The 18,954-nt window shown below is 39.0% G+C and overlaps 1 long non-coding RNA gene across 3 annotated transcripts in view; it reads left to right on the forward strand.

Annotated features, from left to right (window-relative positions):
* LOC129630075 (uncharacterized) overlaps positions 1-18,954 on the forward strand; it is a 223,677-nt gene that overhangs the window by 187,306 nt on the left and 17,417 nt on the right. For 2 of the 3 annotated variants that reach the window (XR_008703499.1, XR_008703501.1), the window contains exons 5-6: positions 4,214-4,381; positions 7,314-7,399. This is a non-coding gene — a long non-coding RNA (uncharacterized LOC129630075). Of the gene's footprint in view, positions 1-4,213; positions 4,382-7,313; positions 7,400-8,257; positions 9,626-18,954 lie in introns of those variants that run through there. The other variant, XR_008703500.1, reaches the window with a different exon arrangement.

Consider the following 18,954-nt stretch of genomic DNA (forward strand, 5'->3'; position numbering starts at 1 on the left):
AACTGAGTTTCCATAAATAATTCGACATTGAAAGTGGAGAGTGAAAAAGTGGGCTTAAATCTCAACATTCAGAAAATGAAGATTATGGCATCCAGTCCCATCACTTCATGGGAAATAGATGGGGAAACAGTGTCAGACTTTATTTTTTGGGGCTCCAAAATCACTGCAGATGGTGACTGCAACCATGAAATTGAAAGACACTTACTCCTTGGAAGGAAAGTTATGTCCAACCTAGATAGCATATTCAAAAGCAGAGATGTTACTTTGCCAGCAAAGGTCCGTCTAGTCAAGGCTATGGTTTTTCCTGTGGTCATATATGGATGTGAGAGTTGGACTGTGAAGAAAGCTGAGTGCTGAAGAATTGATGCTTTTGAACTGTGGTGTTGGAGAAGACTCTTGAGAGTCCCTTAGACTGCAAGGAGATCCAACCAGTCCATTTTGAAGGAGATCAGCCCTGGGATTTCTTAGGAAGGAATGATGCTAAAGCTGAAACTCCAGTGCTTTGGCCCCCTCATGCGAAGAGTTGACTCATTGGAAAAGACTCTGATGCTGGGAGGGATTGGGGGCAGGAGGAGAAGGGGATGACAGAGGATGAGATGGCTGGATGGCATCACTGACTCGATGGACATGAGTCTGAGTGAACTCTGGGAGTTGGTGATGGACAGGGAGGCCTGGCGTGCTGCGATTCATAGGGTCGCAAAGAGTCAGACACGACTGAGCGACTGAACTGAACTGAACTGAGAAATGGAAGAATCAGGCAAATTATTGTAAGTGTTAGTTATCATTACTTTACCACTGAATACCTGTCTCTTTAGAGCAGAGCCTGTATGATGCTGCCCTATGCTTCTGTTGGGTGTTTCACTTTATTCTACTTACCATTCTGCAGAATAGTCACTAGATTTTGCAGACAGAAAATAACCCTTTAGGCATTTTAAAAAATAACACGTTCACTTTTAATTTGAAGGCAGCTCACTTCCCTTGTTTATGCTGAAAGTCTCTGCTTTTAGAGAACTTTCTCTCTATTCCCTTTGAATAATTAAATAACTCGTCTTGTTCACTGCTTTTTTTGGATCTTTTTTGGAGGCTTGCCCTGATTAGCAGCTGATATTGATGCAGATTTTAAGATAAATCCACTTGTTAAGGTAGATCTGCTTTCCAGTTTCCTTAGATAATATATGTGAAGGATAATATATGTGGACTCCACTGGACAGATCAATTGTGAAATTAACTAAAAAGCTAAAATGAGGGCTTCTCTTATTTGTCTTTGAAGAAAAAGCATTGACAATATTGTCTATAAAGGAAACCAGTGGCTGTCTCTTCTAAAGAAATGAGTTCCTTAATCTCTGAATACCAAGGCTAATTTTTTTTTAGGATTGTCCATTCATTTCCCACTTAGCTTCTATAAGTATGATGTTCTTGCGTTCTTGCAACACACATAATCACAGTTTCATGCATGCCATCTCTGGCACACACGTTTATGGACTCAGGAACACAGCTGTCCTGAAACTCTTTCTGGGCCAAAGTTGAGAATGATTTACTTGGAGTCAGTTTGCCAACCACAGGGACTACAAATCTGCTGATTCACTCAGTTCTTGAAGAAAAATCAATTGTGTCAAATCATCTTGCACTATGATAGGGAACATTGTGAGCAGAAGTCAATTCAATATTAATTTAGTACTTTGTATTTGACACCACTTGACACTGAACTAGAGCCGACTCTCTGGCCACATAAAACAGCATGATGGGCTGCACTTCTATCATTTCACTGCTGCCGCTGCTGCTGCTAAGTCGCTTCAGTCGTGTCCGACTCTGTGCAACCCCATAGACGGCAGCCCACCAGGCTCCCCCGTCCCTGGGATTCTCCAGGCAAGAACACTGGAGTGGGTTGCCATTTCCTCCTCCAATACATGAAAGTGAAAAGTGAAAGTGAAGTCGCTCAGTCGTGTCCGACCCTCAGCGACCCCGTGGACTGCAGCCTTCCAGTCTCCTCCATCCATAGGATTTTCCAGGCAAGAGTACTGGAGTGGGGTGCCACTGCCTTCTCTGATTTCTCTGCTACCTACTACTGTTTATACCTCCACTAGTACCTCCACTATAACAACTACTACTGCTGCTTCTATGGCTACTGCATAAAGTTTATAAGGCACCCAGTATGTGATAAGTACATTTTGGATCATTTCTACTTAATACAACAGCTCTTATCATGTAAGAACTATTAATATGTCTATTATACATTTACAAGTCAAAGCACAAAGCAGTTAAGTAACTTGCTCAAAGTCACATAGCTAGTAGTGAAGAATGGAATGAGTTCTAATTCCAGACCTTTGCAGTATCTGTACTCAGCATCTCATTAACAATATCAGATGGTAGATGCATCACAAGAATATTTACTTTGTATATTTTAATGTATTAATGGTATAAGCCATATGAGTGATTTGCCAACATGAGTTGCATATAAATCATATTTTTTTGTTCTTTTTTATCTTCAAGATGACTTTATTTTTTAATAAATTTTTTTTTTATTTTACAATGGAGCATAGCTGATTAACAATGTTGAGTTAATTTCAGGTGTACAGTCAAGTGATTCAGTTATGCATATAAATGTATCCTAGTTTTCAGATTCTCTTTCTGGTTCAGTTCAGTTCAGTTTATTCCAGTCACTCAGTCATATCTGACTCTTTGTGACCCCATGGGCTATAGCACACCAGGCTTCCCTGTCCATCACCAACTCCTGGAGCTTACTCAAACTCATGTCCATCGAATTGGTATTGCTATCCAACCATCTCATCCTCTGTCGTCCCCTTCTCCTCTATTGAATATTGAGCAGAATTCCCTGTGTTATACAGTAGGTCCTTGTTGGGTATCTATCTTATTCATTAGTAGTGTGTACAGCCCAAACTCCCTGTCATATTGTTTTATTTTTTCAATTAAATGTGTAAAATCATCCACTCTTGTCAGTGGGACTGTCTCATACCACTCACTGTCTCTAATTGTCCAAGAACCTGAGTCTTCCCAGTCACATTGCAGTGACTTATCTTTCAACTCTCCTGCTTGTGTTCCCCCTCAGTGCCACACGCTGTTGCTTTTCATGGCTAGTTCTGCATCAGATACAGAGCTCAGCTCATATGTTAGGTTGGCCAAAAGTTCATTCAAATTTTTTCGTTAAGATGTTGTAGGAGAATCTAAACAAACCTTCTGGCCAATCGTAATTGTATCTTCCCAGTTCATCCATTCAGCAACTGTTTTTAGTGACCACTTACTACGTGCTGGGCCCTGGGCTGTGCTACCAGCTGGACTACAAAAATGTCAAGAGAGACAAATTCCTTTCTTTACGGAGATTACCCTAGTGAGAAAGTAAAGAAGTAAGCCAATACCTCTGTAAAATATCTACTGATCGTTATTAGTGCCGCAGAAAAGAAGCAGGAAGTGGGGTGTCGATCTATTAAAGGGCATTGGGAAGAACGTCTGTAAGGAGGGCCCATTTGAACTGAGACCTGCAGTTACAAAAATGTTCTGAAATTAGATTATGGTGATGGTTGTATAACTCTGAATATGCTAAAGAAACATGAATTGTATGATTTGGCCTGATGAATATTATGGTGTGTAAATTGTGTATCAGTATAACTGTTATTAAAAAACCAGATATGGAAATCCAGCAGAGAGATGACCAAAAGTAGACTGTCCTGTATTTTCATTTACCTTTTGAGGAGTCTATTGTATGAATTGGGTAAATTCTCAGTGTTTCCCCACTGTTTTGAGATTTGGCCTTCTTGAGTGGGTTATCTGTTTTCTCCCTGTGGTACAGCTTTCATATTTCTACTGCTGTTTTCTGCCTGTTGTTCCCTCTCCCTGTGAACTTATGCCCTTAAAAAATTCCCTGTACTCTGGTTTTGATGAGGTTCAGGGCAAAGCAAAATTAGTGGTGTGTATTCAATCTGTAACCTTATCTAAAAACTCCCACTATATTTTCAGTGTGATTACTACTTGTATGTATGAATGCTTTTGTTCTATTGCCAACTACTTAATTTTCTTATCACTTCTAGTAGTTTTTCAATTTTCTTGGATATTCCAAGTATATGATTATATCAAGTGCACATCATAATTATGCCTGAATTTTGCCAATATTTGTGTATTATATTTTATAGCTTGTAGTTTTAGAAAACATGAAATAGTAGTGATGATACTGGATGTTTTTTACTTCTTCTCCCTAAAGGTTTATGGGAATTCCTTTAAGATTTCAGCAGAAAGCATGGTGACTTGGTTTGAAATACATCTGTACAAAAACAAAACAAGCAGCAACAAGAACGATGGCAAACTGAGATCTGGATGATGGAAGAAGCCAGCCACACAAAGAGGCAAGGGAAGAACATTTCATTTAGCAGTAAGTCAAGAAAAAGAAAGGAGACCAGTGTGGTAAAACTTGGTGACCCTGGGAAAGAGTGGATGGGCTGGAGTTGTAGGCGTGTCCAACCATGTGGTGATCTCTAGAGCACAGGGGCAAGGTAAACATAGAGAGGACAGTCCCTTGCCGTTTCTGGTTAACAGCGTGGCTTTTGTGATGTATTGAAATCTTCACCGGTCACCTCTGCTTCTAGCCGTCAGGTCTGCCACCTCCATTGCCCGTTGCTCCCCACTCCAGTGGACTGGATTAGACCGTTCTGGAGGGTAGTGGTGGGGCTTGAGAAACGGAATGCTGCTGTTATCGCTGAGGCTGGGCTGTGGCTCTCATTTTATTACTGGCTTGTGCAGTCTGCCCTGTGGCCTTCTGCTACAGGGTCACTGTGTCCTTCACTGAGTGGCTTCTCTTCCTTCCCACCCTCCCTACTGCCAGTCTGCTGGTGAGCTCACAGCCAGGATCTTCATCTATCCTCTTCATCCTCCTTGGAGTGTGTGGGGATATGCCTCTCTCTGCTTAACTATGTCATCCTGCAATTTATACTTTGCTGTTGCCATTCTGTTTTGTTGTGAGCCTTTCTTAAGGCACTTGATATTTTTTATAAACTTTTCTTTGGAAAGTAAGATAGGGGCCCTCTGCTTGGGCAAGAATTTTCTGATCATTTTTGACATTACCATTCTGAATTTTTCAACCTAGAATGTGGGAGTAGATATGGGAAGCTAAACAAGCATTTTGATCTTTACCTGTTCTCTCTTTCTCTTCTCTCCCCAATCCTAGAAAGACATTTTACTCACCTGTGGAGGTATTGCCATTTTTTTCTGCTCCCTGCTCCCTGCACTGTGGCTTCCAGTGAAACTTTGTGCTCAGACTTCCTTGCTTTTGATGCATGGAGTGAAACTTTGGGGATGTACTTTCCTTTCTCAACAAAGGCTGGCTATTTTATCAACAATAGTCTAAGTGGAAATACAAAGCTGAGTAATGATTTCTAAGTTCTAGGCTAGGCTGGGTTCAGCTCTTTCTATGGAGGACTCATGTCCTTGCATCAGTGGGTATCGGGAGTTGTGCAAACTGTTCAGTTCAGTCAGTCATGTTCCTCTTTGCAACCCATGGACTGCAGCATGCCAGGCCTCTCTGTCCATCACCAACTCCCAGAGCTTGATCAAGCTCATGTCCATCGAGTCAGTGATGCTATCCAACCATCTTATCCTCTGTCATCCCCTTCTCCTCCTGCCTTCAATCTTTCCCAATATCAAGGTCTTTTCTAATGAGTCAGTTCTCATCAGGTGGCCAAAGTACTGGAGTTGCAGCTTCAGCATCAGCCTTTCCAATGAATATTCAGGGCTGATTTCCTTTAGGATGGACTGGTTGGATCTCCTTGCAGTCCAAGGGACTCTCAAGAGTCTTCTCTAGCACCACAGTTCAAAAGCATCAATTCTTCAGTGCTCAGCTTTCTTTATAGTCCAACTCTCACATCCAAATATGACTACTGGAAAAATCATAGCTTTGACTAGATGAACCTTTGTCAGCAAGGTAATGGCTCTGCTTTTTAATATGCTTTCCTGTCTGGAGAATCCCAGGGACAGGGAGCCTGGTGGGCTGCTGTCTATGGAGTTGCATAGAGTCGGACACAATTGAAGCAACTTAGCAGCAGCAGCAGTCACCATCTGCAGTGATTATGGAGCCCAAGAAAATAAAGTCTGTCACTGTTTCCATTGTTTCCGCATCTGTTTGCCATGAAGTGTTGGGACCAGAGTTTTAAGTCAGCTTTTTCACTCTCCTCTTTCACTTTCATCAAGAGGCTCTTTAGTTCCTCTTCACTTTCTGCCGTAAGGGTTGTGTCTTCTGCATATCTGAGGTTATTGATATTTCTCCCAGCAATCTTGATTTCAGCTTGTGCTCCATCTAGCCCAGCATTTCAGATGATGTACTCTGCATGTAAGTTAAATAGTGACAATATACAGTCTTAACATACTCCTTTCCCAATTGGCAAACTGACTTACATGTAAAAACACATTTATCATAAGAAGACATTACCTGTTTAATGTCTTAACAGGATTATTCTTTCCTAATACATGGTGTGGAGAAGGTTTTGAGGCTGAGTCAGGTTAACTGGTCAGCATGATGAGTGATTGGTATAACAGGAGCACAGTGGGTTCTTGGTGCTGGTCTAACATAACCACAGTCCAGTAGAACCACAGGTATTAACAGGTATTAGGTATCCGCCCTTTCCAAGCTAGCTCTTGTAACACAGGAGGAAATTGAGACCAGCCTTACTCCATGTCACACCCCAAGAATAGATATTAAGTACTTTTATTCAATCATGGTAATTCTATTTTAGTTGTGACATCTTTTCAATAATCTAACAAGCTGTCTGTGCATTTCCCCAGATGATTTTCATTAATAAAGGGTATTAGCGTGACCTAGCTTCAGTTCAGTTCAGTTCAGTTGCTCAGTCGTGTCCGACTCTTTGCAATCCCATGGACTGCAGCACACCAGGCCTCCTTGTCCATCACCATCTCCCAGAGTTTACTCAAACTCAGGTCCATTGAGTCGGTGATTTCATCCAAACTCCTCATCCTCTGTTGTCCCTTTCTCCTCCTGCCCTCAATCATTCCCAGCATCAGGGTCTTTCCCAATGAGTCAGTTCTTCACATCAGGTGGCCAAAATATTGGAGTTTCAGCTTCAGCATCAGTCCTTCCAGTGAATTTTCAGGACTGTTTTCCTTTAGGATGGACTGGTTGCATCTCCTTGTAAGTCCAAGGGACTCTCAAGAGTGTTCTCCAACACCACAGTTCAAAAGCATCAATTCTTCGGTGCTCAGCTTTCCTTATTGTCCAACTCTCACATCCATACACGACTACTGGAAAAACCCTACCTTAGTGGTACTGAAATATTGTTCTTTCATTTCATGCCTAGGAAAGAGTGTCCCCCACCTCTCTCCTTTTGGGTGTGCCAGAGAAGCCTTCAACCCCACTGCTTCTAACAGCCTTCTTGTGACTAAGGTAAGATAGTCTTTGGGGAGAAGCAGATCATAGATATGGCAGAAAAGGGAGAGAAAATGGGTCTTGGTAAACCAGACAGTTCTGAAGTCTCCTTTACTTCTGAACTTACTGTCATGTGAGACAATATAGGTCCCAATTGCTTCAGCCAATTTGAGACAGGATTTTTTTTTTTTTAATTTTGTTTTTCCACCCACATCATTTATCTGGCATAAATGTGTTTGAGAAAGTAGTAGATTGGTGCCAGATAATTAACATCCCAACTAGAGATGCTGAAGCAATGAATTAAAGAGCCAAAAGTAATAGAGGATAATCTGGGGAGGAGGGGACAGTGGGAGTGGGTGGAAAAAGCCCCTTGTATCTCTAGCACTGTAACAACAGTCTGTAAGTTGTGCTTCAAGTTGTGATGGGGAAAGGGTAGGCATGTTACTGTTTGGGTTAGGGGAAGTGAGGAATGAAAGTAACTAACATTTACTGAGAATTTATATTGTTGGCGCTGATTTTCACTTTGGATACACTACCGCATTTTTTGCTTCTCAGCTGAGAGATGGATGCCTAGAGATAGAAACTGAGACTCTGAGCTGCTAAGTAATGTTCCCATAATTACACAGCTAGTGTGATCTGATCCCAGTTCAAGCTCATCTACCATCCACAGTGCTTTGTAAAACCTTCACCATCTACAGCATGATTTAATAATTTAGGAAGGCAGGAAAGTACAGAATGCATTTTTAAAAGGGTCCCATCAAATGCTTATGTAAGAGGAAGTATATCTCCCAGCTCTAAGGAACATTTGCTAATTCCAAATAGATTCAGAATAACTCATTTCTTAAGGTTTTAAAGCATTTGCACTAATTGTTTCAGTGTTTTAAGAGCAGAACACCTTGAACATTTGAATATTTACTTATCACAAGACTGACAAACAAATCAGTCATCTGATAGATATCAGCTTGAAAGTCCGTTAACCCTCATGCTCGGAGATCAGGGAAGTCCACTTCTCTTCTGCTGCCCAATACTACAAAGCTGGGGAAGATAGATGGAGCCCCGGTGCTTGATGGACTCCTCCAAATTTTGCTGGAATTTTTGAAAAGATAATGCAGCAGGAGAATTTCAAGGAGATTAATTGTATAATATCCTTTCCCAATGCTGTCCTTTCCTTCTGATCTTTGCTCTTAAAAATGAGTGAGAAAAGATTGACTCTATAAGGTTCTGGGAAAGAAGGGTTAGGATGGTTTGGTTTGCATTTTCTATTTTTTTTTTTCTTCCAAGAATCATTTTTTTTTTCTCCTAAGAAGCTTTTTCTTTTATTAAGATGACATCCAATGAACTTAATTCTTTTTCCTCTCTTAGTTTAGCCCAAGAGGCCAGACCCACATTTTGGGGGAGAATCATACATTATGATTTGGAGGAATTCTGATATCTTATCCCTAAGGAAAATGTTGAGTTCCCTAAAATGTGATTACACAGAGCTTATCTTTTAAATTTATATCTTAAATACTCAAGCTTCTTCCCTCAAGTAGCTTATCTTGAAGATCTGGATAGTTCTGGCACAAGACTTTATGTGAATCTCTTTTTCTTAATCATTTGTCCTGCCTCAATTATTCAGGAAGAAATCTTTTAGGTTAATGTCATTATCAGGGACATTTGAAATATGAAATTCTGTTTTTAAATTATTTTTTTTCTGGTTTTGTGTTTCAGAAGGTAATTATTAGGCAAGTCATATGAAATTTCCATTTGTGTGGGTCAAATATGGTCAAATACTTGGACTTTCATATGGTTCACCCTAATTCTAATCTCTCAGCATCCCAAGTGTTCACAAATTTTGTATGAAGTTCTCTTATAAATAGTTCTTTTTTTTCTCATAAATTTTCTGACTGGAGAAAGAACTTGAAAATGAATTTCTTTTTTTAAATTTCTGGGGACAATCATTCACGTTGAATGTTTCCTTGCAAATGAATCAGCTGTTGTGGTTTTTATCCTTCTATTTTGAAGCACATTTTAACATGTTTTTTTTTCTTCCCAAGAATTCATGGTGCAATTCCATGATGAACTCTCATAATAAAAGTAAAATATCTATTTTTGATGTTATTCGTAGGGAACATTAGTAGAATAAACTTTCAGTGCATTACAAAATAGCCCTAATTAATACAGAGGAAGTATCTTCTTGCCTGTTTGTGGCAGTACCTCTTATTTTATTTAAAAGCATGTTCATAAATTCACTAAAAGTAAATCACGTGGCTTATTAAGAGGGAAAAGTATATTATTTAAAATAAAATAACTAGAAACTAGATTTTAATTTTGATGTAAGTATGTTTACTTTATATGTCAGTTACTGAGAATAGGTGCTTAAAAATCTTTAGCCCTCGGGGGAAAAAAAAAAAAGATTTCATTGCCCACTAGTTTTTATTTGGCACCCGACTCCAGTACACTTGCCTGGAAAATCCCATGGACAGAGGAGCCTGGTAGGCTGCAGTCCATGGGGTCGCTAAGAGTCGGGCACGACTGAGCGACTTCACTTTCACTTTTCACTTTCATGCATTGGAGAAGGAAATGGCAACCCACTCCAGTGTTCTTGCCTGGAGAATCCCAGGGATGGGGGAGCCTGGTGGGCTGCCGTTTACGGGATCGCACAGAGTCGGACACGACTGAAGCAACTTAGCAGCAGCAGCAAATGTAAAACATTTGAAATCTATGCATTTTACTTTTAGTTTTGATTCTTTTTACATACTCAGGGTTTAAAATGTTACCTTTCCAAAGATAAAAATAGTGTTCACAATCAATCTGATATTGTTTTGATGGGAATGGGTAGAGTGTTTCCTAGGTGATAAAAGTGAGGCAATAACAAGGCATACCTGCTCCCAGAGGTTATGGAACCTTCCTAAACCTCCCCCCTCCACCCCTGCAGGGCTACACTCTCCTCCATGTATTAATCTGTTAGAAGTCTGCGTTTCCACCCTCACTTTCCTTAGGTCTTAAGGACCCAATGGTTGTGATGTGTCTTTGTGGAGTTTTTCATCTTTCTCTCTGCTGTATTTTTTCCTTTCTCTTACTCACTTCATGTGAAGCTGCAAGTTTTGCTGAACTGGATGTGCTCATTGACTGATGCTGCATAGAGAATCTGGCCAACTTTTTCTGGTCTTTTCTTTTTTATTTGCTGTTTCTTATCTGAGGGTTTCCTGTTTTCTTCTACTTAGGAAAGGGGCAACTGGCCCTTCTACCCTGAGCTCTCACAGAATTTCCTGGGCACTCTGGGGACAGACATTTCTCAGGGACCAATCAGCATCTTGGTTCTAAAGAAGAATATTCTTTCTTTCTCTTCTCCTAGACCTACTAGGATCTTGGTGTGTTTGTAGTTTGGTAAAGGAAGGCTCTAGACTGACTTCTCTTCCTGCTTTTTTTCCCCCAAATCTATTTATTTTTCTTCCTCAAGTTTGAATTTCCCAAGGTCTTGGCTTTTGAAATTTAGAAGCAAAGAATAATCTAGCTGACTGAAAAGGGGGGTGGGGGTAAGAAAAGGCCAAGACATAACAGAAAATGAAGATAGAGACAAGTATTTGTTGTTTAGAAAACACCTCTCCACATATCATTAATTATTTCCCTTCATTAACCATATCTTTTCAGTTGCATGATATGAACACTGTAGTATATTTTTGAAAATATTTGAATTTATATATATTGAATTCATTTTGCCATTTCTAGTGAAGGTTTAGAGAAACCTTTATTGGCTTCACACTTCCTGCAGAATGAACTCCAAACCTCTCAGAATAGCGTTCATATTTATCTGAAATTGAATCCCAGTTACAACACTTGTTTCAGCTTTTCCCACATCCTACCTACCTGATAGTACACCAAGTCATTTCTTGAAAATGTCACTCATATTGCTACCTTTATATCTTTGCTCCTGCTAATCTCCTTATCTAAAATCATTTTGCTGCCTTTTGAAAACCTATTCATATTTATTATGTAAAGACCAGATTAAATGCTATCTTATCCAAGAAGATTTCTTGGCTTTCTTCAGACAAAAACTACTCTTTTTTTGTGGGACCACCTTTAACCACTGGCTTTTTTCCCCTTCTTTTTAAGTGTCCAAACATTAAAAAAAAAACAAAAACCTATCTTGGTTAAAATTGTTTGTGCTAAACATCTCAATAGAAGGAAACAACTGTGTCTTATTCTGAAACTGAACAAAGATTTCTGACTTTTTTCTGTTTATTTTATATTGCTTCCCTTTTTAGCTGCTCTAACAAAGGCCAACTAGCAATGCTCTTTCTGTTTTGTAACTCAGCCACCCTTAATTCAATTTCCATCTAATGGTCTCAGATCAGGGTGACCAAAAAACCCTGGAACAGGAGCAAATAAGAATGTCTTGGGAAACCAGTGATATATATATACAGTCACCCTATATGAGTTGACTGTTCTTTGTAAAGGAATGAAAAGTAGGGAGAGGTTGAAAGGAAGAAGATGACAGCTTCTCAGAGTTGTACTTGTCACTTTCCATCCTGAAAGGCAGAATGCACGTACAAGGGCATGCTTAACTGTGATGGCAGCTGAGAACGTGTAACTGGGTATCATGTGTGTGCTTAGTTGCTCAGTTGTGTTTGGCTGTTTGTGACCCTTTGGACTGTAACCTGCCAGGCTCCTCTGTCCATGTGATTTTTCAGGCAAGAATACTGGAATAGGTTGCTATTTCCTTCTCCAAGGGATCTTCCTGACCTGGGATTGAACCCATGTTTCCTGAATCTCCTGCATCGCAGGCAATTTCTTTACTCACTGAGCCATAGGGAAGCCCTAACTCTGTATCATATTCCCAGTTTAAATCAAGGGTTATTAGTAGGGGAAGGAGGGAAGGCTGGGTATTGAGGGACAGCTAGTAGTCTCTGCTACACATACTGAATTTGAACACACCCTTTTAAGTTAGATCGGAGAAAGCAATGGCACCCCACTCCAGTACTCTTGCCTGGAAAATCCCATGGACGGAGGAGCCTGGTAGGCTGCAGTCCATGGGGTTGCTAAGAGTCGGACACGACTGAGCGACTTCACTTTCACTTTTCACTTTCATGCATTGGAGAAGGAAATGGCAACCCACTCCAGTGTTCTTGCCTGGAGAATCCCAGGGACGGCGGAGCCTGGTGGGCTGCCATCTCTGGGGTCGCACAGAGTCGGACATGACTGAAGCGACTTAACGGTAGCAGCAGCAGCAGTTTTAAGTTAGATAATAAATAATTGAAATCTCTACAAATTTGTAGGGAGGAGCGCTTTCCTTTGGGAGACTGGGAAAATATATTGTTTTTCACACTTCCATTTAATAAGTAGACCATCTCTTTTTCAAGACAAGGTATATAATAAAATTTCTGAGAAAAATGTGTTGAGAAAGCAGCCTAGGAAATGAAATATATATCTCTTGTATTTTCAGAATAGGTTTTGTTATGGAGTTAACTGAAAGATGATATTCAGAAGGTTATACCAGTAAATATAGTTGAGAAGAGATTGATGAATAAAACTTAAAATTGAATGAGGGGTTTTACATCAAGGTTTTAGGACTTGTTCTTTGAACTCTATGCTGGTGGGTTTGAGGTTTCATACTGGCATTACATTCAGTAGGACTGTGTCTTCAAATCCCTTCACTAATTGGCCACACCACCCAGTAGGTGAAGCCAGATTAGAGGAATTTAGCCATAGGTACCCATTGTGTGCCCGTAGCAGGAAGGGGTAGGCCAGCATGTCTCCAAGGGGTTTCCCTGAAGATTTCAGAGTAGGTGAAAGCCTTCCTTGTAGATATATCTTTTTAATCAATGGTGACCTCAATATGTCATGTCACTTTTTTTTAAAGGAATCTGAAATACAACAGCTACTCCTTAAATTTGAATGTATACTTTCTCCTCTCTCTGCAATCCCCAATTTTGCTATCAGTCATGGTTGCTAATATCCCTGCTGTCTTGAGCCTAGCTGCCAGCTCTGTCAGTTACTGAAATATTGTTTATGCAGGAGCAATTTATTTTTTAGAGAGATGAAAAGCAGATTGCAAAAGCAGACTATTGCCAACTTGTTAGAATGTGTTCTAATTCAGAACACTTCAATATAATTTTTGAATTATTATTTATTATTTTATGTTAATTGGTAAAATATTTCTACAATAACTCATAAAAAATTCTATGCTTGAAATAATTGCCAATGGTTTTTTTGTGTGTGTTGTAAGACAATTAATTACATATTCTTGAAACTACTGGACATATGATGGATGGATTATGACTGCTTCAGTGTGATGTGTTTTTGTTATGTAATGTATATACTGTGTGTAATTATGTGTAGAGGCATATTTTAATGTATTTTCATCTTAATTGTAATAGTTTGTAATTTTTTTCTAAAGTACTTTTAATGTATTTTTGCTTTATAAAAGTTTTATGAGAATGCAGGTAAGGCAGAATGATTTTTATTTTATACAGTGATCTCCCTTATGTCTTAGAAAAGACAAATAATAACAAACTTTTCTATTTAGAACATGCTGAGATTTGTGGGAAGAAACATCCTTCAGACTGAACTTGGGCCATTCATTTATTTTTCTTCCTTTTTTTCATTACATAAATATGATGTTTTGTTGCTTATCTTTCTCCCTTTCATCTCTCCTCCCTTTAAATTTTTTCTCTTTATACTTTCTGATTTTTTACCCCCATCTTCTCTTTATTTTAACTTCATGTAGAACTTGTGGAAATTCTAAATTACTTCAATTTTTGGCACTGATTGTCCCTGAAATTTTTTGCTTTCTAACTACTATTCTATGCTTAGGACATCTGAAGTGTTTGAGTTTTATCATATGTGGCCTAACTGAAAATAATTGGTGATGTTCTAGCCCTTTGTCTTTCTCTATTGCTCTTTTCTCTCTACTTTATAAACAGAATAACAACAAAGATCATTATAAACTTCCTTAAGAGAGAAGGAAAAAAACAGCCAGGACCTTCTATTTCATAAGAGCAGTTATTATTTCTGCATCCAGGCACAGTGATCATTGTTCAATTTGACCTCTATTAACTTGTTGAATAATTCTATTAAATAGTTATATATATATACTTATTTCTTGACTGAAAATGCAATGCTATTTGAGAATAAATTTCCATTTTTCATTGAGATTATTCCAAATGGGAAAATGTTTGAATGTATGTGTGTTAGTCTCTCAGTCATGTCTGACTCTTTGTGACCCCATGGAATGAGCCAGGCTCCTCTGTTCATGGAATTCTCTAGGCAAGAGTACTGGAGTGGGTAGCCATTCTCTTCTCCAGGGGATCTTCCCTACTCAGGGATCAAACCTGGGTCTCCTGCATTGCAGGAGATTTTTCAGCATCTGAGCCACCAAGGAAGCCCACTTAGTGTATAGTGTTACCATATCATGCATTTCCTTGCCTCCTGACTCACCATTAATCTGACTGTGTGTGACACACACACACACACACGCACATGCACGCACATAAAGGTTATTTGTCAGCCAAAAATGTCTTTGAATACAGTGAAACTGGTTTGTCCACCCACCAGATACATTGGGATCTCTCTATTCTTCCTAGTCTCTGATAACCATCTGGCAGGTAGGGGCTAGCTTTCCCCTTACTATTACTCTCTGATATTGAGGCAGGTTGCCAACATTTTCTGAATTCCCTCTTTCAGTCGAAAGAGTGCAAAAGGAAAATATAGAGATTATTTCCATATGGATATAAATTATTTCATGCTGTATAGAAGGCAGTGGAAGCTACAGAAAACATTTAGTCTTTTTGTAATAAGCAAAAGTCGCTCAGTTTTGTCCTACTCTTTGAGACCCCATGGACTGTGAATTCTCCAGGCCAGAATACTGGAGTAGGTAGCCTTCCCCTTCTCCAGGGTATCTTCCCAACCCAGGGATCGAACTCAGGTCTCTCTCATTGCAGGTGGATTTTTTTACCAGCTGAGCCACCAGGGAAGCCCCTGTTTGTAATAAAACAATTAATGATTGAATTATTAATAAACTAGAGATTAATAAAATATTATATTGGCTAAGATACTCATGTCTTATCAGAAATCTATTCATTTTTGAATGCAATATGTGAAGGTTATATTGTTTGCACATTATCTTTAATGTTAATTCATCCCTTTATTTAATTTTATTCATTTATCACACAGTTATTACTTGCTTACTATGTGCCAAGAACTGTGCTGGGTACTGTCAGTGACTGAAATATGATCCTTGATCTCATAGATATAGAAGGGAAAACCTTTTTCATCTCCCACCAGAGGACTGTAATATATAATTCAAATAGATCTGGTATTATTATAATTCAAATAGATCTTATTTTGAGAAATGTCTTATACTTTTTTCCCTACAGAAGATCTATTTTTGATGTATTTCTTGAAGAGGTAAAATGGAAACCTCAAATTCCCACTTTGAAAATAAAATTAAGAATAGCTAGCTACCGATAGACGATATAGTGGTTTCAGTTTCATTGCCTGATGGCCAAGCTGTGTTCTATGGATCAGTGAAAATAACACCCTGAAATAGAGGGACTTCTACAGAAAAGAAGGATATTTAAACTCCTTTCTTACTTGATTATTTGTTACTAGCTTCATATTTCACATAGTACCAGAAGATATTACTGTGGTGACTTCAGTAAATCTGAGGCAGCAATACAAATAATTAATAATTTATTCATGCTGCCAAGTCGCTTCAGTCGTGTCCGACTCTGCGCGACCCAATGGACTGCAGCCTACCAGGCTTCTCCGTCCATGGGATTCTCCAAGCAAGAACACTGGAGTGGGTTGCCATTTCCTTCTCCAATGCATGAAAGTGGAAAGTGAAAGTGAAGTCACTCAGTCATGTCTAACTCTTAGCGACCCCATGGACTGCAGCCTACCAGGCTCCTCCGTCCATGGGATTTTCCGGGCAACAGTACTGGAGTGGGGTGCCAGTAGACATCATGATAAAATACTGGGAAAACACAATCTGAGTATGGTAGTAATAGAAAAGAAAATGGCATGGTATGAAAACAGTGACAAATGAATGAAGCATGATATATCCCTTTGTTTTTCCAATTTTGATTATTAAATGGGTGAATATCTTTAAAGTTGTTAATTGCATTTTGTTTTAAGGAAACATAGTTTTGAAATTTTATGTTCTTGGCTAAAAATGTTTAGGTTTTTGTTCACCAGATTCTAGAGAAGGGATGCTTTGTGGCTAATCCTGCTTATTATACAGTTTCCAAACAGTGGATGAATTAGGATTTAGGAAGTAACCTTAAAAATTCTGCCCCTCACCCCCATCCTCTGAGTAATGTTTGCATTTTTCCATTTGATCTATAAAGAGAAAAAAAAGGTGTATGAATTTATTCTGACCACTGCATGAGTGATCCTAATCAATTTTTGGGAATCTTAGATCCAGCTTAATTCTCTGGCCATTTGGCAAGATTTTCAGGTCTGTTTTGATTCTTTATTTCTTATAAGGTATTAACCCGTTTATTAACTTCAGAAAGAATCAAGGGAAGAGTATGGTGGGAACAAGAGAGGATCTGGGGTGAGAAGAGGTTTGAACTGGGGTTATGGACATGATCTGGGGCTTCAAGGGTTTACTCAGTGCCAGTTTAATAAACACTCAAGAAGGACATTGTGCTGCTTTGGCATAAAGAGCAAGCGATGTCTTCCTGTGAATGCTTTGCTTTGTAAAAGGCCCTGATGGTCAATTAAAGGTATCTGGGTTACTGAAGAGACTGTTTGATTTGAAGCCAGCCTAGGCGTGGGGGTCGCTGGCAGTTGCCATCTTTTCTATATAGGCTGGGGAGAAACTTGGTCCCCAGGGTTCTGGAGTCTGAGTTGGTTTAAGGGAGTAAAACATTTCCTGAATGGATTCAAATGGTCCCTGTCAAAGAAATTGGGCCCTGTGGATCTGTTAATAGAAAACTGCATAGTTGCATAGTGATTTCAGTAGATGGATATATAAAGGAAAAAGCAAAGAATCTCAAGCACTTCTAAGAACAAGATGGTTATCCAGTCCCTTTGTTTCTGCAGTTGTGCCAGCTGAACATCAGGCTTCTTATTATTTCTGATGCTAAGAAGCCTCCAGAGAGGCTGTGTGGAACAATTTGTCCTGTGAATAGTTTCTCTTCTTTAAAAGACAAAATTCCATCAAAAACTGTATAGAAGGATATATACCAAACTATTATTACTCATTACCTTGAGAGTGGGTGCAGTGGGAATAGAAAGTATTGTGGTGGTGATGGTGACAGGGAGAGCTTAAGCTTCTCTATGCATTTTGTATCATTTGAATACCAAAACAATAATTACAAATAAAGTAGATATTATAACAGATGTTTCTTCTAAGAACATTAATTGTTGAGATTGTATAATCCCAATAATAAACACAACACTTTAACCCCCCAAAAAAGTATGGACATAAAATCACAATTAAAAAAAGCAAACTAATGCTAACAGTCATCTCACTCAATGAGTGGAACAGAGCCATCTCCAGTGTTCTTACCTTCCACTGAGTTCTCAATGCTTTATAATTTTATCTTTTCAGTTTTTACTGTATTTTTGAGCAAAGGGAAAAGGAAAGATATACTTATTTCCATTTCAAGAGGGGGAAATCTTCAAGATGGAAAGTTGCCTACTGAGAATACTGGAATAAATTATAGCACATTCATATACTGCTTTAAAAGAGATGGATGTATTTTGTCTTGAGAAGTCGAGTGTGTTGTTAAGTGAAAAAAATAACAAAATAAAGCCAAAATAATTGAAAAGATCACACAAAGCGCACACAAGCACACATGGAAACACTGTTGTGATGAAAGGGATTATATCTGTGAGACTGTATTATAAATTATTTTTACTCTGTGATTTAATTTTTTATTGTAAAATTTAACCATAAAAGTATAATACACACCTGTATACATATATACAGGTTTCCCTGGTGGCTCAGTGGTAAGGAATCCACCTGACAATGCAGGAGATGCAAGTTTGATCCCTGGGTTGGGAAGATCCCCTGGAGAAGGGAATGTCACCCAACTCCAGTATTCTTGCCTAGAGAATTCCATGGACAGAGGAGCCTGGTGGGCTACAGTCCATGGGGTTGCAAAGGAGTCAGGTAGGACTCAGCAACTGAACAACAACATATATATATATGTATATATACCATTAGATAAAATTAAAAATGCATGAATTTACATAAAGATTGTTTACCCATCTGAGCTACAGATATGTCCCTCTTCAAAGGCATCCAGTCTCATCCTGTCTCCTATTTTCCAGGTAACCACTATCTGTCTTTGCCTGACTCATTTCCTTCTTTAAGAGATGATTTACTTTCTGTGTATTTTTATCTAAATGATATATTGCTTGGTCTGGAAAAGCTGAGTAGCCCACACAAATTTATTGCCTTTAGATGAAGGCTCCAGGAGAAGAAATCAACAGTTCCTGATTCACTGACTTCAGGCAGCTTTATGGTTTCCAAGAGTCCTTTCTCAGAAAAGTCAGTATACAGCTTCTGATTGAGTCCTGGGGAAAATAGGACTTACACATATAAAAGGGTATCTGCTGCCGAGTCGCTTCAGTCGTGT

The sequence above is a fragment of the Bubalus kerabau genome, chromosome 1, assembly GCF_029407905.1.
Source record: "Bubalus kerabau isolate K-KA32 ecotype Philippines breed swamp buffalo chromosome 1, PCC_UOA_SB_1v2, whole genome shotgun sequence".
Taxonomy (NCBI): Eukaryota; Metazoa; Chordata; class Mammalia; order Artiodactyla; family Bovidae; genus Bubalus; species Bubalus kerabau.